The following is a 26,128-nucleotide window of genomic DNA, read 5'->3' as shown; positions in this document are numbered from 1 at the left end:
TACAAGAGATCAAAGGTCTACTGCCAAGAAAAGCAAGATAGACTCACGTGGAACTGGCTCTTAACTAACTTCGGTCTTGTGAACAAATTCACATGAGAAATTATACAGTTGTAGCAGAATTTATATTTAGACTTGGTTGGTTAATGTGCCAAGTTAATGTGATATGACCGGTGATACATCTGTAACCGTCAATCTTGGTGGCACTGTTTTTAAATGTTTCAGGTAAGAAACAGACTTTAGCAGATCCAATTTTCAGGGCTGCTGTCTCTATTGTGGTGACTGAGGGGCGATAAAGGGTGTTATGTAGTGTAGGGCTATCTGGGTGCTTTGGATGTGGTAAGTGGTAGGATAGCGTTGCTAGCGTAGTGTCTTTAAGATAACCCACACACTCTTTCAGTGAGCTGTTTCAGTGATACAAAGTGCAGGTGAGTGACTTCTGACACATAGGATTATTCGACTGGCAGTAGTGACTTTCTTGTTACAGCTTTGGGAAATGCTGAAGTTGACTCAGGGCTATCAGGAACAAGGTCTCTGCATGTAGCTTGTCCATCTTGCAGACACTTTAGGAACAGTTGATTTGACTTGGATGGTAGGTTCAGGCGCCTGTAGGTAAAATATTCTTATTTGGCTTGACTTTTCTAGGCGAGAAACTTCTTGTTCAGGTTGAGCTTACATGAACATAGTCAACCACTCAGCACTCATACTAGGTCTCCTAAACAGACACAGCCTTAGCTCATATCTCTTAAAATACTCCCTCAGGAGCTCGATCCTCGGTATGAGGAACACAATAGCTCTAAGGGTTTATCAGTTTGACAAATGTAGGGTGTCTTGACATCGATGTTTGTGCAACCAACAATGGCACATAAACCTCCCCAATGGAACTGGCCATCATAGCAGCAGAAATCTGCTTTTCTCAAATTACTACAACATTCTACACTACAACTGGATTTAGAACCAGAATATTTAGGGACTCTTCCCCTTGGGTATGGTATATACAGCTGGTGCCAACCAAAGCCAGGTGCCCTATTGGCCAAGTCTGGTCCAGTTAAACCAATGAAATTTGTATAGAAACTTCTAGCATATTCTGAAACAAAGTAGAATGGTATGAAATACTCAACATTAAAGCAATAGTAATTACGCCAGAAAAAAATGCACCTTCACAAAGTATTGTTAGTGATATAGATTACTGTAAGTGTCACTAAAACATAACTTTTAATATTACTAAGTTAAATCACATATATGGATCAAAATTACAGATGAGCAAAGAAAATCTAGCAATGCAAGATTCGCTGCGAATTGCACTGTCAATTCTGTCGTTCTGCAAAGCAAATTCACGTGGATTTGTGAAAAAATTTGCAAAAAAACATGGCGAACGCACATGTTAGTTGTCTGGAGCGTCACTGGGTGGGAGAAAGGGATTATCCATAATCTCTAGTGCCCGTCCAATCGACTGCAGGCCCCTGTGATGTCAGCACCTCCCCCTCTACATAAGGTGGTTCGTCTTTGGAGATGGCCAGTCGGCTGTGTATGAAGAAGAGAGCTGGATGGCAGCAGGCAGTTACAGCAGAGCAAGGAGAGACTAACAGAGTGATTTAGGGACAGAGAAGAGAGGATAGGAAAGCTGATTGTGGGTGATTGTTTGTTGTAGCTGTCAACCAAGTGTCCAGTTTACCAAGTAACTGGGTGCCTATAGGAATTTACTGGGACCAGTGAAGACACAGCCCATATTATTCCCTCACTGGGCACTGTAAGCTCCTATAAACTCCTATTGAATTATACCAAGTGACTGGGATCAGTGGATTGAGCATGCACCTTACATAATCAGTGCACGCACTCCACTCCTACTGTGTCCTAAAAATTTGTGAAAGTGTCACTTTGAGCAGCTCATTTACCAATATCCACTGCTGTCCTGGGAGAAAATAGATGTTACGCTGCTGCACCACTGATGTCCACTGCCGTCCATGGTGGAATTGAATGATTGACAGGCTGATTGACATTTTTTTTTTAAATTGTGACACTTGTACAATAACATGCATTAACAAATTCATCGTTTTGTCATTGTCCCAGTACTGTAGCTACAATAGTTTGGCTGTTTTATTGAAATTTGTTAAGATTCAATTCACGAATATTAACAAATTGGACCCAAATTTCGCAAAACTCGTGAAATGAATTTCCGTCTGCTTCACTCATCTCTAATCAAAATGTATCCCTAGAAAAGTCTTACAATGCTTGATAATAGTATCTGGGATCTTACAGCTGTACAGGATAATGATGGGGGGGGGGGGGGGGGGGGGTTTAAAGCATTTCCTCCTTAAAGTCTGGGTTCTCCTGATGAACCAAGATTTTAAGGGGAAAGGAGTTGCATGTTTTCTGGCTGGGTGACATGATGTAAAGCTAAGTTGATTTGCAAAAATTTAAATCGAGGGCTAGCAGCGTAGGCAAGCTGGAAAGGTGTCAAGTAGTGGGGGGTCGGAGAGTGCACCTATATGCTTTTTGTGCATTTTATTTTATTTTTTATGGGATTGCCGAAATAACCCTTTTATGTAGTTGCACACTTGCAGTCTCACTCTCATTTGCATTTTAAACGTTTTACTAATGTGTAGCTTTTGCCAGTTATACATCTACACAGGGTTGGAAAACCCTGGATAGAGGGAGGTCCTTGCTTAGTCTCCAACTCACTCCTAGGCTGAGAGGGGATATCCTATGAGAGGAGAGCATGAGGAGTTTAGTGTACAGCAGTGATAAACATAAGTGTGGTAGTGAAGAGAGCAAGAAAAAGACATTGGGTAATATGAGACTACAGTCCAGTGGAGATCATCTACTTATACCTCATGAAGAGTGCCAATGACCAGTGACCAAAAAGCCAGTAAGAAGTTGCACAAGGGGCCCACTGCATTTTATGACTCTTTGGGCTCCCTCCTTTAGACCAGGCCTAATTCTCAGAGTAGATGGGAGGGCTACACAAAAGCCTGGGCATTGCAAGTGCCATAAGAACTATAAATTGCAGGATAACCCAATGGGAGCCCCTCCTTGGAAAAGGAGAACATCACAGTAAGATGATGAACAGTAAAGACGCGATACTTGGACACCAGAAACTTAAGGAGCCCACAACACACAACAGTATACACTCACCGGCCACTTTATTAGGTACACCATGCTATTAACAGGTGGTCTTCTGCTGCTGTAGCCCATCTGCCTCAAAGTTGGACGTACTGTGCGTTCAGAGATGCTCTTCTGCCTACCTTGGTTGTAACGGTTGGCTATTTGAGTCACTCTTGCCTTTCTATCAGCTCGAACCAGTCTGCCCATTCTCCTCTGACCTCTGGCATCAACAAGGCATTTCCGCCCACAGAACTGCCGCTCACTGGATGTTTTTTCTTTTTCGGACCATTCTCTGTAAACCCTAGAGATGGTTGTGCGTGAAAATCCCAGTAGATCAGCAGTTTCTGAAATACTCAGACCAGCCCTTCTGGCACCAACAACCATGCCACGTTCAAAGGCACTCAAATCACCTTTCTTCCCCATACTGATGCTCGGTTTGAACTGCAGGAGATTGTCTTGACCATGTCTACATGCCTAAATGCACTGAGTTGCCGCCATGTGATTGGCTGATTAGAAATTAAGTGGTAACGTGCAGTTGGACAGGTGTACCTAATAAAGTGGCCGGTGAGTGTAGTTAAATCCTTTGAATTTGGCAAGAGGAAAGAAGCAGCGGGCTTTAAGAATTTAAACATAGCTGATCCTTGGTTCTCATGGGAGATAAGCTGTAGTTAGAGATGTCATCGAGAACACACGCACATTCTGGTAAGAATGCTTATTCATGGCAGTCAGGAAGCTATAGAAAGTATATGAGCCTCTTCAGTTTTTTTTTTTTTATAAATTGTTTATTTTTACCATTTTTATAACAACTAAAGACATAACAATTTCAAAAAAAGAAAATACAGCATTGAGTCCAGTGCTGAAGCATAAGGTAATAGTGCCTAATGTTTCAGTGTATAAAGAAAGAATTAGGCATACATCTCACTGGGCTGATATCACAAAGTAAGTGTTGTTTTGCTGCTGTCATCGACAAACAAGTCGTTGGCTAGCTTAAGACAGAAGGTACACGAGCCAACATGGCTCTCAACCAGAACCTGCAAACGTATAAGCATCTAAACGAACTATTATACAGAACCGATAAAATGAAAGTGAGAGAAAAAAGACAAATGAGGGGAGACAGGACAACACAGAGACAAAAGGGGGTCTACAGAACCAAACTTCATGTACAACTAGGAGGAACGTGACTGCTCATAATATGTATCCCAGGGTGCCCAGACCTTCAAGAACGTTTCCACCCTATCCTCATACACTGCTATAGTGTATTCCAGACGCCTAACCTCCTGGACACGATTAATGAGCTCTACTGCAGATGGAATGAGACTTTGCTTCCAAAATTTGGCCAGAAGGGATTTGGAGGCGGTCAGTATATACAGAAACAATCGGGCCGTGTGCTTCCTCATTGTCTTTGGTGGGACAGTAAGTAAGTGGGACAAGAGGGATTATGTTACCTAATACGGCCGCCACTAAACCTTGTATGCCTGCCCAAAAGGGAGTCCGGACTGGACAGACCCAGAATATATGTGGCAAAGTGCCCCTAGCTGATTCAACAAACGGTTCAACAAATCAGGTGTATGATACCAAAAAAATAGAATCTTATATTGGTTTTCCCTGTATGTAATGCATGAGGAGGACTTAACTGCCTGAGTCCATATAACTTGCCATAGGATGTTGGGTATGGGGCAGTGCAAGTATTCCTCCCATTTCTCCATAGCCTCTTCACTTTAAATGAAGCTTGAAAGAAGTTTCCCTTTTCCACATATAAATAACCACATTGATTCAACAGACGGAACCACACGCCTTGTAGACAACACATGAAGCTATCTATCGACACTATGCAACGGATTAAAATGCTTCATTTTCCATCCAAAAATAAATAGCTTAAATCTCATAAGTCGATGTACAACAAGAACGTTAACCTTGTGCCGGGGTGCCGTCCTGCCGTGCCCCATAAAGGGTGATTAGATTTCAATTACCGATTTTATTATCTACACAAATGTATCTGTTGAAAGAACAAAACATTTTATCTTTACCATGGAAAACAAATCCTCAGTCTTTCTCCGGGGACAGTTCAAGCATAATTCACCTTGTCTAGACTTTGCTTAATTACCATTCATCTCAATATTTCAAGTACAATAAAGAAGGGCATTTTGCTTATTTTAACACCTTTATCAACACATGACCTTCAATTTAATATAATTGTAAATGCCCCGCATTTAGATTCAGGCTTTTACCAACCACTGAGTAATAAAATCACAGCGTTTATTGTCCTTGCAGACAGGGAGAGCATCTTATTTGTATGCGTTGCGTGTAGGACGGCGTACACCATGATACAGATGTAAAAAAAAAAAACAGAACGAAACATTGCTAATGAAGCCGTCTCCACCAATGCGCTTCAATGCCGTCTTGTTGATGATTTATACATTATGGGTGTCAAAGAGTTTATAATATACTGTACAAAATTGTTACTGTTCACAAAATATTTACGTTCATTAGTTTACGGTTTGGCACGGGCACAGTTATTTAGTTATTTGCATATATTCTGTAAATGGGAAGAAGACCGATGTCCAGATGTTGCCTTCAGTATAGAAAACCATTAAAGATTTCAAACATATGTTCAGTGTCTATTTCTGGTTTACATATGCTGTAGATATCATTTACATAGAAAGTCGAGTAACTTTGTAAAATATTGCATTAATTACTCATTACATGTTATAGGCCAGAGCTGCATTTACAATGCTGCTAATTGCTGGTAAAACTAACAGCTTGGCGACAGAGCGATCACTTGATGGGCTCTTATAGTGGAATCCACATTGTTACAAATATGTTTATGGGGAAAATAGGGGAGATAGATGATGAGCAGATAAGTATTAATTAAAAGTATGACTAGCTTTATAACTGAAGAAGTAATCCCTTAACACCATTCAACGTATACCTGTAATATAATTATTTATTTTTAAAGCGCCCTTGATTCCAGAGCACTATACAAGCGATAGGGTGTCAAAAAAGGAACATTACAAGGTCAAAATATGTTACATTAATAAGATAAATGGCAGACTGGTACATGGGGGTAGGGGAGACATTAGGTAGGGGGAAGCTAGTCAAAGTGCAGTGCAGAATCATTGTAGCCTAGTTTAAAAAGATGGGTTTTCAGGTTACTTTTGAAGGTCTTGATGGTGGATGAGAGTCGGATGTGTCGGGGTAGTGAGTTGGGGGGAGGCTTGGGTAAAATCTTGGAGGCGGTTGTGTGAGGTTTGAACAATGGGGGAGCACAAACTGAGGTCACTGGAGGATCAGAGGTTGCCTTAGGGACAGTAACCGGATATAAAGTCAGAGACATATGGTGGGGACAGGTTATGGATGGCCTTGTATGTCATGGTCAACAATTAACTTGTTGGGCAATGGGGAGCCAGTGAAGGGATTGGCAGAGAAGAGAGGTGGCGCGAGGGGAGAGGTGGGTTAGTCGGGCAGAGTTGAGGATAGACTGGAGAGAAGCAAGAGTATTAGATGGAAGGCCAGGGAGGAGGATGTTACAGTATTCTTAGCGGGAGATAATGAGAGTATGGACCAGCTGTACAGGGTTGAGAAAAGAGCAGATTCGGGGAAATGTTTTTGAGAAGAAGGCAGCAGGAGGTGGTCAGGGTCTGAATGTACAATTTAAAATAAAGGGTAGAATTACAGGTGACCCCAAAAGCAGTGGACTAGGGGGACAGAGTGCAGCCACTGACTATGATTGACAGATTAGATGAAAGGGTGGAGCGAGATAGGGGAAAGATGATAAGTTCTGCTTTGTTCATGTTGAGTTTTAGAAAGCCGGAAGAGAAGAAGGAGGATATGGCTGATAGACACTCAGAGAAGTTGGATAGCAGAGAGTTGACATCCGGACCAGAGAGGTAGATTTGAGTGTCATCGGCATAGAGAGTTAGTACTAGTAGGATTGTAGAATACCAATCCTTATAACATTAGTCTACATGTTTTTACAGGAGGCATCCAACATATGGGTGTGGTGACAAGCCTGGTGAAGTGACGCTATGATTCTGATTAGAGGTGAGTGAAGCAGCTGAAATTCAATTCGTGAGCTTCACAAATTTTGGGTCAAATTCATTAATATTCGCGAATCGAATCTTAACAAATTTAAATAAAACAGCCAAACTATAGTAGCTACAGTACTGGGAATATGAGGGTATGTGCACACTATGGATTCCCAGCGGATTACCTGCCGCAGATTCCACAACGCGCCCCAGTGCGCATCTCCGCTGGTCCCATAGGCTTCATTTTATGGTTTGCCAGAGTCCGCCATCCATCCAAAGAATAAACCGCTCATTCTTTAGGCGGATGGTGGAATATGGCAAACCATAGAATAAAGACTATGCGACCAATGGAGATGCGTGCATCCGCCAACGTCCGTGAGCGGGGGGGAGCTGTGGAATCCTCAGCGGGTAATCGGCTGGGAAATCGTTAATGCATGTTCTCGTAAAAGTGTCAGCAATTCGAAAATCACAATTTAAAAAAAATGTCAATCAGCCAGTCAATCATCCATTCTAATGAAACCCAACTTGTATAAAACAATTTCCTTAAGGAATTGGCGGGAATTCATTGACGATCCGATTCCCAGGCAATTTTGATCCACTGGATTCACTTCTCTCATCTCTAATTATGATTTTCATCACCTGTGTGAGCACGGCACATGGGCTGCATCATTAAGGCACCTGTGTAGTTTTCACTGCAGAGGAATAGGAAAGAAGGGACGGAGGGACGGTGCAAAGTTAGGGCACAGATACTCCAAGCCACTGCCGTTGGGCACAGGGCTGCAAGTTGTTTTTTAGGACAATAACTGCATCACCTGCCGAACAGACCCCAGGACAGATCTTGGATTAAAAGCAGCTATCCGAAGGTACAAGTGGTTTGGGGAGACAGATTGTGGGTACAGAGTCACTTTAAATATATAACTAGAGATAAGCAAAAAAAATTTGAGACGTTTACGGATATTCGGGCAGCATTATGGATGTACGGAGAACATCCTCCCCCAATGGTACAACGTGGTGCACTATACTGAGACATAGTAGCAAACACTCTATTTGTTACAGTTTATTTGCAACCGAGTAACTGAAAATTTATATTAATTTCTATCTGTGTTTTGAGAAAGAAGAAAGAGAAAAATGATGAAACCTGTAAGCGCTGATTATGATTGAAGATTACTAGAATCTTCTCATTGATCTATTTGTTAAGATTTTTTTCAACAAAGAGCATAATGCAAAAAGTGATCCATACAGATCAAGCAAGTATTGTCATCGTTGTCATCTCACCTTTCCAAGTGGAGCAATGACAGTTATGCCGCTGATGCATAATGACCAATAGAGTAGGACAACTGTGTTTTTGTTTTGTTTTTAGTTAATTAAAACACATTACAAAGTTATAAAACGTTGTAATAAGCTTTAATTACCCTATTGCCCCCCTTCCCTATCTACCCTATCCTCGATCCCAACAGCCCCCTTCCCCACGGAATTATTAAACCGCATACGTACCTGATCCCTGTCAACCATGGCCAGTGCCATGTTGTGTCAATGACGTCTTTAGGCAGATGACTCGAAGCTTCCCCCCCCCCCGGTTGGATAGGTTTTACAATTTTACTAGAGAAGTTTTTTTTATAAAACATTTACAAAATTTTTTTAAAGCGACTGTGTAGCCTTAATCTTACCCCCCCCCCCCAAACCATCTGTACCTTATGATTGCTGCTTTTAATCCAAGATCTGTCCTGGGCAGGTGATGCAGTTATTGTCCTAAAAAATACTTTTAAACTTGAAGCCCTGTGCCCTATGGGAGTATCTGTGCCCTAACTTTGCACCACCCCTCCGTCCCTTCACCCCCATCCCATCATTAACAATGCCACTGAAACATTTTCTCCATGCTGAACATTGCACAGGTCCTTAACGATCCAGCCCATTTGCCGGGCTGCCACAGGTGGGGAATAGGAGGCAATCTGCCTGGAGCATTCCTTATGATGAGGAGGGTGGGGAGGAGGGACAGAGAGGTTGTGCAAAGTTAGGGCACAGATACTCCAGTTTGGCACGGCCTTCAAGTTTAAAAGTATTTTTTTAGGACAATAACTGCATCACTAGTTGAACGGACCTCAGGACAGATCTTGGATTAAAAGCAGCTATTCAAAGGTACAAGTGGTTTGGGAGGGGGGGGGTCAGATTGTGGATACAGAGTCACTTTAAGTACCACAGGAGACTTTTATAAGCAATCATACAGCTCAATGCCGTTCTATTGCATTGCATTACACTGTGAAATCAGCACTCTACTAGTACTGTCTGTCTAAGGCTGATCTTTCATCATTACATGATCGTCAACCTCCGAATGCATTCCAAGGGTGCTACTGACTGTGGCATTTGGGAGGTTATATAACCTGTCATGTATGAACAGGCTAAGGGCCATATTAGACGCCCTGACCCACAAGAAAAGGAGGAGCCGATCGCCATTTGCTTACTGAGCCTATTACAAAGCTTGATAATTGTGCGGGAGGGGCTGCGCAGACATTGTTAGCGATGTCCATGCAGCCCTTGCCTTAAATGCCAGAGTTGGTATATAGAAAATAATAAAGATGTTCTGCTTAGCTCTCCACACTCCCTTCTGCCATGTCTCTGGCCGACACTTCCACAGATGAACCCATCTCTGCAGTGACAGCCCGTTCAGCCAGTCACTGGCCGCTGAGCTGTTTCATATTAGTCAGTGACGGGCTGAATGGGCTGTCACTGCAGAGACGGGTTTGTCTGTGCGATGGTGATGGCTGCGGTAAGGATAGGACCCAGAGAAATGGCAGAAAGACACTGGGGGAGCATGGAGAGGTAAGCCTAACCTCGTTATTATTGTCTATATAGTGACCCTGGAGTACCCCTTTAATGAGCTGTTGGCTGCACATCAGCTTTTAGACGAAGAGATGTGTGACCAGGAGAAGATGATTTTTAAACTTGAATGACAATGATCAGCCCAATTTGGCACATAATTGATTTGTGTAATACGGCCTTTAGTTCCTGAGCCCGCTCTGTACACCCCATGATCTATGTCTATGATTTGCAATAATAATAGTAGTAATATAATAAAAGTAATAAATGTTTTTTGGTTCAAATCAAATTTGTTAAATAGAAGCATAAACTATTACGACCAAAAAGTTTTCGTCACGTAAAAGTCTGCTCACTTCAATCACTAAACTCTACTTCGTCTGCAGTTTCCTAGAATGCGCACAACCAGAAATGGCTCCAATTCATAAACAGTCCGACATCACAGGAGCCATTCATTAGACGCAATGATGAAATAAAAGCCGGCGTGGAGCCGCGGCACAATATACCTTCTGACTGTTCTCCCTGATGAACTGTTGATATCATTTATATAATAGTTCACTGCCACACTGAGCCGGAGAAGGGAGATTGCCTCCTCTCTAGGAGTCCTAGCAATTATCTAACACCGTTAAACATCTCTACCGGGGGAACAAAAATAATCAAATCGACCGCTAGGCCTCATCGGACTCCTTTTTTTTTTTTCTCTCTGTCTTTGGTAAATATTTGCCTTTGCCTTTTGTCATCTCTTGTATTCAAAAGGAGAATCTTCTTGTTTCGAAAAAGAAAACATTTAATTAAGATTATTTCCGATTTCTAACCCCCCCTCCCATCTGCTGATTAAAGAAGCATGCAATAAGGTAGAGGGGGGGTGGACACCTGCTGGTTGTAAACAGGGTATAACAAATGTCCCACAGCTCCAAAACAAGGAAACATGAGCCCCCCTGCTGGTTAGTAATGAGGAAGAAGCCGTCCCCTACAGACACAAAGTGCTGAGAGGATAGGAAAGAAAATGGGCTGTGGAATCGTATGAGCATAAGCAGAGAGGAGGGGGGGATCGGTTAATGGAATGACACTGCATTGTATTGCCTGATAGCGAGGAGCCGCCTCGAATGAGGAGACATTTATAATCAATTGCAGGTTGGACGAGAAAGGGAGTTGATCTTATAAATAGATATGTGCTTATAATATAGAAGATTACGGAGCATAGTCTGCTAAAATCGCTAAATCACCGGTCCAGAAAAAAAATTATATTTGCTATCGCTATTATGATGATTGGCCGCATATTTCTGTGCAAGTTATTCAGCAATATAAGAACAGACACGATATTGTATATGTTATTATATTGGATATTATATGTCCCAGGAGACAGTGAGGTTACAAATGATAAGGGGCTGGGCTTTGAGATATTAGGCCGGGTTCACATTACATATAACAGAACAGCTAGTGTTACTGAAGATAATCCTGGCCAGTACTGCAGTACCGGCCGGAAGATCGTCATTTCTAGTGAATTCGGATGCGGGCACATCTGTGTGCACCCGCATCCCAATTCACCACTGCACACAATGGAGCGCGCGGCTGGAGCCACACGCTCCATTGTGTGAACTGCCATGTTCTGTGCGGTCACTATTCAGTAAATAGCGGCCACAGAACACTGACATGTCAGTTTTCCGTGCAGCCGGGTGGAATCCCAGCCTGAGCGTATACTATGTGTATACACTCCGGCTGGAATTCCAGTCATTCACATACAATGTATGTGTTGTATAAATCACAGCCATTGTTGCATTGCAACAACTGCCGTGATTTATGAAAAACATACAATGTGTGAACATAGCCTTAAACTGTATGTAATACAATGCAAAGTGGGATTTTTTTTTAACGGTGAACCTGTCACATTGAATATAGTCTTATGTCAATCACTTATTAGGACCAACCACTGGACTTCAAAGCTCAGAATAAGAAGGGATTTAAAGGGGAAGTTCACAAAAAAAATCTTTCAAATCAACCGGTGCCAGAATGTGCCAGAGATTTGTAATTTACTTCTCTTAATAAAATGTCAAGTCTTCCAGTAGTTATCAGCTGCTGTATGTCCTGAAGGAAATGATATTTTTTCCAGTCTTAAAAGCAGGAGAGGTTTTCTATGGGGATTTGGTACTACTCTAGACAGTTTCTGACATGGACAGATGTGGCAGCAGAGAACACTGTGTCAGACTAAAAAGAATACACCATTTCCTGCAGTACTGGAAGACTCGAGATTTTTTTTTAATAGAAATAAATTACAAATTTCTGGCATCAGTTAATTGGAAAGAAAATATTTTTGGTGAACAACCCCTTTAAATTTAAGGGATATTCCGTCGGAATACATTTTTTTAAATTATAAAGTTATATATAGACAAGAGCGCCACTAGGCCTGAATCCAGCCCCTGGGAGTCAAATGCAGAGCGTTCAGGGGTTTATAAAACCGAACCAAATGTAAATTCACTCATCTCTAGTTATAAAACTTTGCAATGATGTCTAAGCTTACTCATAGCTTAGAAATGTATTCCAAAATCTTCTACCTACTTTTCTTTAAGGGGTTGTCCAGGCAAAGAAAAACATGTCTTCTTTCTTTTAAAAGAGCACCATACTTTTCTACAGAATTGCAACTCGGCCCCATTCACTCCAAAGGATCTAAGCTGTAATACCAGTCTCAGTCTCAAGTAGCAATCATGTTTTTCTAATTCTGGACAACCCCTTTAAGTAAGACCTGGACTCCAAATGTGGAGGACGATGAGAGAAGTTGCAAGTCTGAAAATGTTAAAAAGTTGAAAATTGTTTTCAAAAACAGTTTTCAAAATTGTGCCTTGGTTTAAGAGCAATGCTTTGGTTTAAGAGCTCCATGTACTGGGTGGGAGGGGGAGGGGCATGGTCTGCATAGCAGGGTCTACAGCACTGCACTCTGGCCCAGGAAGTCTCCCTCACCTTCCGAATCATAGCAAATCCACTTCAGGCTGGGGCTTGCATCAGGGGACAGGACTGTGGAGGTAATCTCTCCATAGCTGTAACCCCTCTCTCCCCGGACAGAGAGCGCTGCATGTATGTGCCCACATCTGCCCTGCTCATTCCATCATGCTCCCTGCAGTCTCTGTCAGCCCTTGTGTTTCCCATCCTCTCCATTACTGTACAGTAACTTATAATATCACATATTCTGCTGTTTCTGAATGTTTGTTTCATCTGTTTTACATGTTATTCATAAAAATAAATCATTATTTTTGGGGTGTGGAACCAATTGTCTACATTTCAATGATTTCTTATGGGAAAATTTGCTTTGGTTTAAGAGTGGATTTGGATTACAAGCACGGTCCCGTAACAAATTATGCTCGTAATCCAAGGCACCACTATATATATATATCTCCAGTATGGTCATATGCTCAATGGCTCTCAATCGCAAAGTAGACTATATAATATTTATGTGCTAGATACTAGTGACTCTAGAGTCGCATATATATATATATATATATATATATATATATATATATATATATAATTATAATATATATATAATATTATTTATTTTTTCAAATAATAAATAAATGACTATAATCTGTGATATCATGATTAGTAATGTCAATCTACCATGCCTAAAACGCTGAGCTGTTAAAAGTGCAGGTCTATAGATCCCCCCCCCCCCCCCCTCTAATATCTGTGTAAATTCACCATGAACAGCCAAGAGGTCCTTGCTATAGAATACAAAGTATGTTCCAAAAGGTTGCACAGAAGTAAATGGCATTTGACCCCTTAGAAAAGGAGCAAGAGTTCATGCTTCCTTGCAAAATAACCTTTGCATTCCCATGTCATGGGTCACATGTGACAGTTTCTGGGGTTATGCATTCAGGCTCTGGAGGTTAAAGTCAGGCCACAGAATAAGGGTCCCGGCTGCCAGGTGGTTGGCTTAAGGCAGCCCTCCAAAGCTGTCACATCAGTCTCCTATGTGAAGTGCACATGTCTGCGATTATTGTTGTAGCTTCTATTAGTGTCCTTTAGTGTCAGTGATAAACATCAGAGACACAAACGTATCCTCCGCCCTGACAGTGACATAAAGCTGCCACCTCTTCAGTCTCAATATTTACAGGGTAAGTATGCGCACCCCCCCCCCCCCCCCCCCCCCCCGCCTTTCATAAAGCAGATGGCACAAGGCATGAATAGGGCTACATCCCTACAATTCTTATTAGGAATTGTGCATATATTTTAGGCAAGGACTACATGGCAACAGAAGATTGTGATGAATTCTGGTTCAAAAACAAGCTCTAATTATTTCCTAAGACTTTGTCTTAGTTACATGGAGGTTTGCAACTCCAACCCCAATTGGAAAAATTGCATGTCGGGAATGTAGACAAAAAGATCTCCCAAGTAATCAGACCACAGCTTTTATCTGGATTTTTCTACATCTTTTTGGGGAACTTTTTAGCATTGTTAGGAATCAAAGCTCTGTATGATGTGTATGTACTGCAAAAGCGTGTGTGGCCTTGATAAAGCATATGTAACGTGAAACGTTTGTTGGTCTGTCTCTGCAATTTGAACGCTGCTTAAAGGAGCTCTGTCATTAACAATATATGATGGTAAATCAGCAGAGGAGGTTATATACCTGCATTTATTTTTTGCCTGTTTTCTATTTGAAATACAATCGGCCACTAGGTGTCTCACAGTGGAAACAGCAGTTGAGGCTCCATCACTAAGGCCTTTTGGTCTTTAGTTGTATCCTTGATGGGGGCGGGGCAGTGCTCCTAACGGTGCTCGCACCGAGATCGCACTGCTAACAGCACAATGCAGAGGAGGAAGGTAAGAGATATACCTTCATCCTCAGCGCCCTGTGTACAGCAGGGGCTATCAGCAGGTTAGATTTTTCAGCAATCAGCAAAATGGAGACAATGTGAATTTTACTCCTCTCTAACATCCAATATATGTACCTCCTTCATATGGGCGGCTATTGACAATTATGCTTAATGCAACAATTTAGATTTATAAGCTGACATGGAATGAAAGGTCAGGCAATCTCGGATATGTGCACAGGAAATTCCTATATCTGGTAGGATATGAAGAACTGGTTGGTACACAGCATTTACAACATTGGATTGTAGATAACGGCATCTATAGACAAAAAAATTGCGCCTAATAAAGCAAAAAAAAATACAACATAACCCAATGTCTATGTTATGCCTAAAACAATGGTTATATAGGAAAATAAATTTACGGGTACTCAAGTAGCATTCAAGCACACAATAATGTACATCATGTAATGTATAATATAGGAACGTGTGCAAACTGGAGTCGTCTTTTTTCTGCTTGCAGGTTCTCTAAAAGTCTAAAAGAATGATCTCAGAACCCTAAGATATGTCGAAAATTAGGCAGTAGTAGATAGGAGATGGGGAGCAGATAATGCACCTGCAGCTTCTAACAACAATATATAACTGAGCATAGCCATCTGTCTCTGCCTACTTAACATAGTGCCCTAAGAGGCAGACCCCAATCAGGTGACGGCCCGTACCCTGCTAAGGTGCTGGGCCGTCATAATAGAGAATAGTCAAACACTAACATTTAACGTTGGGACACAAATCAGAGTCTGAGAGAGAAACCAGCAAATACACCAAGGGTCAGAACCAGGAGAGACAATACCGAATCCAAAAAGGTGAAAACAGTAAGCAAGCCAAGATCAGAACACAGACTAAAGCACGGTATAAAAACAAAAGCCAAAGCCGAGGTCAGGAGAACAAGCCGAGGGTCAGAGAACGCAAGATACAGTACAGAATGAACGCTGGTGAAACAGGGCACACCTGAGCTATCACAGGTGTCTGTCAATTTAACCCTCCAAAACGTACTGCAGGAGCGCAAGGCCAATCCTTTAGCTACTAATTGGCTACTCAGCCCCTGCGTCACTGAGGCTGGCCACCCTGACACCCACGGCTGCTGAATGGCTGCGAAGGTGCAGCGTCAGCAGACCGGACCAGCTCCACATACATCACCGCGAGGGTGCCGCAGTCATTGCGGGAAAGCAGTCAGATATGTTCTTATCAATGAAATAAACTAGTGAGATGTAGAACCTGCATATGTTTTTTTTTGTAAGTCTTCCAGAACTGGTTCCATAACATAAGTATTTAGATAAAAAAGCAAGCAGTACGTCTGCATTTTCTCTCCTTCTTTCTTTCTGTCTGTGAGACTGCACGCAGACTGTAAATAACAATGTATATCTAATCATGGGAATGTGAACCCTGTAGTTTCCCTGTCTACAAACACTCTGTAAATACTCAAGAACTACCTCTAAAAATAAGCCTAGAGTAGATAAAATATGCAAAAAGACCGCAGAGACACCATCACATGTTCCTCAATGTCAGTGAGCTAGCCAGAAATTCTATTGGGAAGGAACAAGCAAGCCAAAGGGGGGTCTCCAATCAGGGAAACATCCATCCAACAAGCCAGTGTCAAAAATGAAAGGACTTGGGATATACCTCAGCAAGGTATCCATCCACAGACAGCTGTTTCAGGGTATTTGCCCCTCATCAGTGTGAAGTAAGATTTTGGCTAGTGGAAGCAAAGCACAGGGGGCATTGTTCCTAGACTCACTGACGTTGAGAAGCACACACGTGATGGTGTCTCTGTGGTGTTTTGGCTGATCTCCCTGAAGTCAACCATCACTCTTTTAGAGTAGATAAAAGACAGGGAGAAGGCAATACAACATCTGCAGTTTCTCTTCTTTTCTTTGAGAGATCATGAAGTAAGAAACAGGAATCGTAGATACGGTGAGAAATCAAGTTCACAGTATTGTACACAGGACAATGGAATTAAAGGGGAGCAAGAACAAACACCAAAGCAAGGAGTCTAGAGCTTGAGAGGCTTAAATGTTGCCACTTGTAATGGCCCTCTTGCAAGTGGGAATTATTGGTCAAACAGGCCAATAACGCCCAGTGCAATAGGGCCAGAGATCAACTGCTGAACAAGCAAAGGCATGGTAGGGGTAGCCTTGACCTGTCAAAAAATAATCTTTCATCGTCAAACCCCCCCCATGTAATAGGGGTTGAACGACTAATGAGTAAAATTAGCAATGGGCTGAATGACAATCTAATGATCGGTCATGGAGCCCTCTCCCCATGATAACTAACTCCGTAACAAAGATTCAGGTTTTATTAAAACATGTTCTAATCCAACATCGATGTGTAAAAAAGTGGAAACATCAACACATTTCAGAGTATGATCTTCTTAAGACTAGCATGGTGACCCAAAGTCATACCTGTACAGAAAACACACTACCAGATGAAGAAGACCAAGCATATGCAGGAAAGACATGAAATCAACCTTGTTTTTTTTATTATTCAACTTATTCTATAATCCCATGAATACTTTGTTCTTAGGTTAAGAGTAGCTGAAATGCATTCATAGTATTTCAAGCATTTTACGAGACATCCTCCTTGATATTCACCACAAAGATGTAAACTCTTAGTGGTCCTCGGCGTAACCACAGGAGATAGAGGATAAAACATTTTATATGATTTCAAATAAAAGAACCGGGACTTTGAGGTTGTAGAAGAGAGCGAAGAAGGTAATGTAGGAAATCTTACATCCCATTCCCCAAGGAACACTAGAAACTCGTAACTTTTCGGGCTACATTAAAAGCTCTTCATCAGAAGAAGATGCAGCCCATTAATTTGAGGGCTTTTAATATCGCCCAAAGGGTTGTATAATTGTAATGGTGACTGGGGATTTCCTTCAGCACGTACATGTTGGCCCTAACTCAATATGTAACATTGCACATTACCAGGACTCGTCGTGATCTGTTCAGGCAATATTTGTCATTAGCTGACACTGTTCTGTACTCGTGAGAGCTGGTACAGGTAGTCCACAGCATAAGACCTATGGGATAATCTCATCACCTAGATGACCCTAGGATTCCTTACGATATATAGTGTTAGTAATATTTTTTCATAGGAATCAATGTCTATACTGTCCCTGTACTGTTACATGTACTTCTTTATGCCCAACATAATATATACATGATACATAATACCCCTACAAATATTACTATAACTAGTGATGAGCAAACGCTAATTGTTCATGTTTGCTGATCATGAACAATTTGTTCGATGATCTGAATGGTTTTAACGATCATTTTCAAACATATTCAAACCTACACGACTGCATAATTTGCGCTTTGCTCCTGATAACCTGTACGCATGTGCGTAGACTGAAACGTACGCTTCTACTGTATGTTCGTTATTTGAATGTTCGGCAAACACAAATCGATCACAATAATTTTTTTTTAAATGTTCGTGTTCAGCATCCGAACCGAACATCGGGATGTTCACTCATCACTACTAGTATGATAACATGATGGCTGAGGGGCTTGAATCTGCGAAGAGTAGCCCAGTTAGAATATACGTAATATTGAACAAAGTGAACATAAGTAAATACAGTATATATCATGAACTAGCACTGCATGTATTTGAAGGGGTATAAATTTTACTTTTATTTTCTTTTTCTTACAGTTTTTTTTTTTTTTTAATACAAGGACCTTATGCTACCACCAATGGGACTGCAGGGCTTCTTAAGCCTAGGTCCCAACACAGATACATATTGCTAATGTTGCATGCAGGCTGACCTAATGTAAAGTCTAATGCATGTTAGCATTAGAATAGACATTATACTTGGAGAAGCTGCCTGTGTCACCAGCGCTGCAGCCGAGGCACAGTGCAGCAGGTGAAGCATATGCAAGAGGGGGTGGGGTTACAGAGGTGGGAGAAAAAAGAATGTTCTGGGCTTGCATTACAAAGACTACTGGGAAATGTAGTCTGATGACAGCAAGAGATATAGAGCAGGAAGAAAACTGCATCAGAGGAGTGGGTGTACTGTACAATTACAGGAACAATGTTAGGGGAAACATAGGTAGAAAGTTGTTGTTGTTTTTTTTTCTGTTTTTGTTTTTTAACAAGACTACCCAGAGTTCCTCTTTAAATAGTTATGGATAGTCCACAGGATATGCCAAAAAGTCCAATATATGATGCTTCTATTTCTAGGACCAATGTCTCTAGCGAACGTCTAGCGAATAGTACTGAATTCATACTTCAAGGATGGTCACCAACATTTAATTAATAGCAAACACACAAATCGCTGATATGTCATAGAGTTTTGTGAAGCATTCCACAAGCTCAGTATGTGCAACCACATCTTAATTTATTCCACTCTCCTATGAAGTTGACTTTACAGACATTTGTGGCTGAAAAAAATTATCTTGAGGGTACGTTCACACTTACCGGATCCGCAGCCGATTTTCTGCTGTGGATCCGCAGCAGATTTCATTTAAATAATTGAACACAGCATCAAATCTGCACCATCAAATCTGCTGCGGATCCTGTAGGTGTGATCGCACCCTTAAAGGGTTTTCCAGGCCTAAAATATGGCCACTTTCTTCCAGAAACAGGCCCTGTTTTTGCAAGAAAGTAGTTTTTTTTCTAAACCTGGATAATCCCTTTAAGGGCTCATGCACACTGAGCAATAGACGAGGAATTGAAGAGGAAATATTTCTGACAGAATAGGAGCAGAACAGGAACTGAATTTGAGCGGAATTCGAGAGGAATTTGAGCGGAATTCAAGCAGAATTTTAAGCACAATTCAAGCCCCATTGACTTCCATTGGATACCTCTAGCGTAATCTGGCCAAAGAAGTGACATGTCACTTCTATGAGCGTAAAGCAAATTCGCAACAGAAAATTACGGACGGAAATTCCTCTGTGTGAAAAGCACAGCACAAAGCCCGTGGAAGACAATTGAAAAATGCATTGCTCAATTTAAACAGGCGGATTTTCGAGCGGAATTTCGTGCAGAATCCGCTTGGAAATCTGCCTCTTTTGCTCAGTGTGCATGGGCCCTAAGGTTGACCTTTATCTCTCTAGAGCTTCCTGACCCAGTGTTCTTCTACCCAGTGTTGGTACTATCACTGCAGCTAGAATGCTAATTCCATGTGGCATGGTGCACACTTGGCGGCACCTAGAGGCATTATATATAAATATATATATATATATATATATATATATATTCCCCCTTGGGTTGCTGCTTACAATATATCCCATGTACTGTAACTCCTACAGCTTAGATTATGTTACATTCATAAGGATTTGGTGTAATAGCAGGTCCCTACAGTAGCTAGATGTAAACAGCCTCAAGACAGAACAGAATACTGCAGAGAATTACTAAAATACATAAAATCATTAGATTTACGCTGAGATATTACACCACAACCTATAATAAACTATACCCTGCTGGACCCTACTGCTGTGGGACTGTATATAAAGTGTTGATCCTAATCGTAGTCACTCGCATTACAGAGTCAATATCTGATGATATAATTGCCAATTTTACTAAGTTTACATAGGAAAATTCCAGTTTAGTGAATGCAAAAAGTCGCTTAATGTAAATAAATACTTAAAAGGTTAAAGCTACAGTACATGTAATAATATACAATAAAGAAAGTTCACTTACAAATGAAATTTAGCATATAACCTTCATATAAAAACTAGTAATTTCTGTAGTGAATGAAACCACTGAGGCCTCATTATTTCACACATCCTGGCTATGTTCACACAGTCAAAATGACGTTTTTTTGTGGATGGCCATCATGTCGGCTGTTATTTGTAGTTCAATTATGGCCTCCCACTAAAAACAGGCGTCATTTTGATGGTGTGTGAACATGGCCTTTAGTTGTTTTTTGGTTGGTTGTTTTGTTTTTTTCCTATGTTTTACTAATCCTGGATAACTCCCTTTAAAGGGACTCTGGGGGAGATTTATCAAACAGGTGTAAAGTAGAATTGTCTAAGTTGCCCCTAGCAACCAATCAGATTCTACCTTTTATTACTCACAGACTCTTTGGAAAATGAAAGGGGGAATCTAATTGGTTGCTAGGGGCAACTAAGACAATTCTGTTTTGCACAAGTTTGATAAATCGCCCACTCTGTACCCACAATCTGACCAACCCAAACCACTTGTACGTTCAGATAGCTGCCTTTATTACATGATCTGTCCTGGGGTCCGTTCGGCAGGGGATGAAGTTATTGTCCTTTTTAACTTTTAAACCTGCAGCCTCGTGCCCAACGGGCGTGGCTTGGAATATCTGTGCCCTAACTTTGCACCACCCCTCTTCCCCCCCCCCCCCCCCCCACACAATCTTCATAATTAGGAATGCCACTGGAACATTTTCTCCTGTCTGAACATTACACATGTGTTGGGCTGCCACAGGTGGGGAATAGGAGACCATATACCTGGAGCATTCCTAATGATGAGGAGGGTGGGGAGGAGGGACAGAGAGGGTGTGCCAGCCTAATGCATACACAATCTAGGCCATGCCCGTTGGGCACAGGGCTGCAAGTTTGGGGGGGATAGACAAGCGGTTTGGGGGGGGGTAGATTGTGGGTACAGAGTCGCCTTAACTACCTGTGAATTCTTAGGCGTTTTATATATATATAACTCAATGGAAAAAAAAATGTAAAATGTAAAGCAGATGGTTTACACCTCAAAATACACTAGTTAAAAATAAGTGTGAACATTTCTTTACAGAGGTTGTTCAAGATTAGAAAAAAAAATCACAGATAATTTCTTTCTAAAACAGCACCATCCCTGTTCTCCAGTTGTGTGTGGTATTGAAAATCAGACTGATTTTCTTCAATGAAATTGAGCTGCAATACCACACTCAAACTAAGGAAAAGAGTGGCGCTGTTTCTGGAAGAAGTGGTGTTGTTGTAAGTCTTCATAACCCCTTTAATGCACCTTTTCGGGTAAGTTTAGTAAAGGACAATATTGCAAATACTGGAGGATGATCATAGTAGTCTCCAGGCGGCAAGGATGACTAATGGAGACTGCAGCAAAGACAACTGAGACCCATTGCTAAAGTTCACTGTGTGTAACCAGACTGGGAATACTGGGAATGTATTGTGAGAGAACCCAAAGCAACAGGCGGGGTGTATTCCTACATGCTTGATTCTGCCAGTTCTTGTGGTTAATTTGTTGAAATTCATTCAGATGGGGGTTTCTTGAAAGACATAACATTACAAGATTTGATCAAAGGATTGATGCCGATATCCATATTTGTAGCTGGGAAGGTTTTATTTCCCATGACATGGAGATAACACTGCCTCATAGGGGTTGTTTTTGCATTCCGCTGGATCAACGCTTCAGAACCATAGGCTGGGCTATATAGAATTGTGAATATAGTTACATAGTTTGTAAGGCTAAAAAAAGACAGACGTCCATCTAGTTCAGTCTATGACCCTATAGTGTTGATCCAAAGGAAAAGCCAATTTTCCTTATTTGAAGAAGAAAAATTCCTTCCCAACTCCAAATTCACCAATCTTGGAGCAGGACCCTTGTTAAGAATCTAGTGACTATAACCTGTAATGTTATTACACTCCAGCAATATGTACCCAGGACAGATCAAAGACTCTCTGCAACCTCTTTGATACCCGGCACAGCCCAAGACATGTTATCGTGGCCGTGTATGGTACTAGCTATACATCAGTGCTATTTCCTTATATACCATTGAGCTGCAGTAGGTTGCAGTACCAGACACAGCCACCAAAAATGTATGGTGCTGTGTCTGAGGCTGTAGTTCCCATCTAACAGTTCGGCCCCTTTAATCAGCTAATGGGTGGGGTTATCAGGAGTTGAACCTCCTTAACCCGTTGCGGCCCTGTGAATACATTACCTGGTCTGCGCCCTGGCTTGCTTCGGGGCTCCCGGCATCCTGATGCACCGCACAGCCAATAAGCAGCTGCGGCAGGACAGCGCACTGATTGGCTGAGGAGGAAGTCAGGGAGCCGGGAGCCACAGAAGCAAACCAGAGTGCGAACGAGTCTTCACCGCACCGCGACGGGTTAAGTGTCAGAATGACACTACAGGAATCACAGTGAATTTCAGACCGGGGAAGAAGGACCTGATCACGTGACCCACAGGTCATCAGTACTAAAGTGTGGAGATCGGCCGGCAAAGAGGAAGAGGGAGAAGACTGAGCTGTAAGCGCTGTGTGTGTGTGTGTGTGTGTGTGTGTGTGTCAGTAAGTGTGTGTCAGTCTGTAAGTTTGTGTGTGTCAGTCAATCAGTGTGTATGTCATTAAGCGTCTGTGTCAGTCAGTGTGTGTGTCAGTAATGTGTGTTTGTGTAAGTTAGGGGGCATTCACATGTCCGTCAATCTGCGGACATTACGGACGGGGAGGGAATGGAATTGTTCCCCACCCGGCATGATGTGTCAGCAGGAGAGAAACTCTTTGAATTGCCCCGGTACTGTAGTGATACACCATGCCGTTCGGGGAACAAATTCATTACATTCCTTACCCAGATTTTTGAAGCCAAAGCCAGAAACAGACTATAAACAGAGAACAATAAAGGAAAGAACAGATTTCTCCTCTTCTCAAATCCATTCCTGGCTTTGGCTTTAATTATCTGTCAGATCTGCCCTCTTACCACTGAAGAAAAAAGACAGTTATAAGAAAACAACTGAATGACATGAGAATTACATGTAGTAAAGCCAAATGGAAAAACATGTTTCATCAAAAACATCAGATTTGCTTGATTTATGCGTCACATATTTTGTGGACAGTATATATAAATACGTGTTACTTACCAGTATACTGCTGTAGCGTGATGTCATTTAAACCTCGGAATGCCTAAAAAAAAAAATTACAGATAAAGATCAATTTATTACTTGCATATAGGTGTAAACTTTCATCCTTTTAACCTTTAAGTCCAAAATAACTTTACGAATTAGGGAGTAACTTAGAACTTATACAAACAGCGCCATACATTGTATAGTGGCCAAGGTGGGTAAATGCAGGTGGGTAAACCCCAGCAAGTTCACTACCATTGTACAGAGCAGATTGCTTCCTACTGTTTGGCACACTGTGTATTGCAACAGCTGATGTGTTTTGCTGTTGCGTGTCGGACCCCCCTCCCCATTGTATATTGATGACATGTCCTCAGGACAGGTCATCAATAAATTTTACCTCAAGCTATCTTGGTTTCCCAACAAGTAAAGCACTTGAGGGCTAAAAAGTAACAAGACCCTCGTGGGGTAATTTTTGTGACATCCACTGGAGTTGTCATTCCACAAACCATGTAATGTAGATAATAACATCTCTCCTATTTTCATTTTATTGACTGTCTTTACATAAATACAATGCCAAATAAATAAATAAAAAAAGAATTAAAATAAAAGAACCAATAAATACCAAAAATATATGAAATACAATAAAAAAGATAAAAAAAAAATTCATACATATAAAATAAATAACTCAACAAATAAATATAAATATATATCTCAAAAGAAATTAAAATAAATAAATAAATGAAAAGAAAGTACATTAAAAAAGAAGTACTGGAAAGAATTTCATAAATATATTACCAAAAATATTTAAGCTGATCCTGGTATTGTGAATCATAGTAAATAGGAAATATGAAAGACGACATCCAGCTATTCAGAGGGAATTATTTACACTGCACTCTATCCATCACCAGCTGTTCCCAGCAACCATCTGCAATCGAGGTAGACTTTGCAGTGACCCCATAACAGCAAAACCGTGATGGAAGACTTTCTGGAAAAATTCAGACCTCAAACATAATATGAGTAGTTGCTGATGGCAGATAAGAACCAGTTGGCTTACGACCACCATGGAATTTTCTCTTTGTTCTCTCTTTTTTTGCGCGCTGCTGGAGCCGCTTTAGCATTCTGTAATTTTACTCTCTCATTTACCTTGTCACTTTCGCTATAATTCCTTAATTCTATTTACAAGAACGTTTTGCGAGCTGATGACATACATTCCCACTTTGTTTTAGAAACACTGTCCAGAAGAAACGAGGGGCGACCGCGAGCGAGCGGGAAAAATATCCAGTGTTTGTAGCAATTCCCGCAGTGTCCTGGAGTGGGGAGGGATCACGTATGCTACGGTATTTATTTTAGGCTGTCATGTCATCATGGTTTCCATGTGTTTTGTGCATTTTATTTCAATATTTTGATAACCTCTGCTACAGTCAAATCACCAGCTGAACGTCAATCCCTAATGTTTATAGGGTTCGAAAAAGTAATTATTCTAGAGAGAAAAGACATAAGTTATCTGGCGCTGTCATACAAAATGGTCAGGGAAAATCAACATGACCCCCACTTAGGGAGAGATATTCCCAGTACTGCAGCACATGGAGTACCTACTGTTCCTTATAATGGGGATAGACTTCTATAATGTTACTAAAGTCCTTCATGATCAGCTCACCTAAGAGCCACCCTAACTACCCATGCACTATGGTTAGGCCCTTACAGTGTGCAAAAGACAAGTCCTATTAGAGATGGTAATAATCCACAATGACGTTAATCCAGTACCAATATTCTGTTAAAGGGGCAGCTCACAAAAAAATCTTTCAAGTCAACTGGTGCCAGAAAGTGCCAGAGATTTGTAATTTATTTCTATTAAAAAATCTCAAGTCTTCCAGTATTTATCAGCTGCTGTATGTCCTGCAGGAAGTGGTGTATTCTTTCCAGTCTGACACAGTGCTCTCTGCTGCCATCACTGTCCATGACAGGAACTGTCCAGAGCAGAAGCAAATCCCCATAGACAACCACCCCTACTCTCCCAACTGGAAAGAATACACCACTTCCTGCAGGACATACAGCAGCTAAAAAGACTGGAAGACGTGTTTTTTTAATATAAGAAAATTAAAAATTTCTGGCACCAATTGATATGAAAGAATTTTTTTTTGCTGTGAACTTCCCCTTTAATACACATTTTTTTCCCCCTACTGTTAAAAGGCAGATGTAAAAGCAGAGTGATGAAAAATCGCTGCTTGACCGCTTTGTTCTGGGAGACATAAGCCACAGCCAGAGATCTCTGGCTGCAGCTTACTCCTCCCCTCCCCAAAGAAAATACAGGATTGCTGGGTCGTGTCAACCGTTTCTGTATGTGGAGAAGACGAGGACAGGACGGGAGAAATAACTGATAGCTGAACGATCGTTGAAAGTGTTTGACCACATTATTGATAAAGAACACAATTATGGGGGGAGATTTATCAAACATGGTGTAAAGATAAACTGGCTCTGTTGCCCCTAGCAACCAATCAGATCCCACCTTTCATTTTCCAAATAGTCTGTGAGGAATGGAAAGTGGAATCTGATTGGTTGTTAGGGGCAACTGAGCCAGTTTCA

General features: G+C 41.4%; 1 long non-coding RNA gene across 2 annotated transcripts in view; it reads right to left on the bottom strand.

Moving 5' to 3' along the window:
* The window catches only part of LOC138767656 (uncharacterized), a 271,823-nt gene extending 248,216 nt beyond the window's left edge, over positions 1 to 23,607 (bottom strand). For both annotated transcript variants that reach the window (XR_011358828.1, XR_011358827.1), the window contains exon 1: positions 23,564 to 23,607. This is a non-coding gene — a long non-coding RNA (uncharacterized lncRNA). The remainder of the gene's footprint in view (positions 1 to 23,563) is intronic.
* Positions 23,608 to 26,128: the final 2,521 nt, after the last annotated feature.

Source organism: Dendropsophus ebraccatus, chromosome 11 (genome assembly GCF_027789765.1).
Source record: "Dendropsophus ebraccatus isolate aDenEbr1 chromosome 11, aDenEbr1.pat, whole genome shotgun sequence".
Taxonomy (NCBI): Eukaryota; Metazoa; Chordata; class Amphibia; order Anura; family Hylidae; genus Dendropsophus; species Dendropsophus ebraccatus.
Note: the sequence above shows the minus strand (reverse complement) of the source record. Positions and strands in the feature narration are given on the sequence as shown.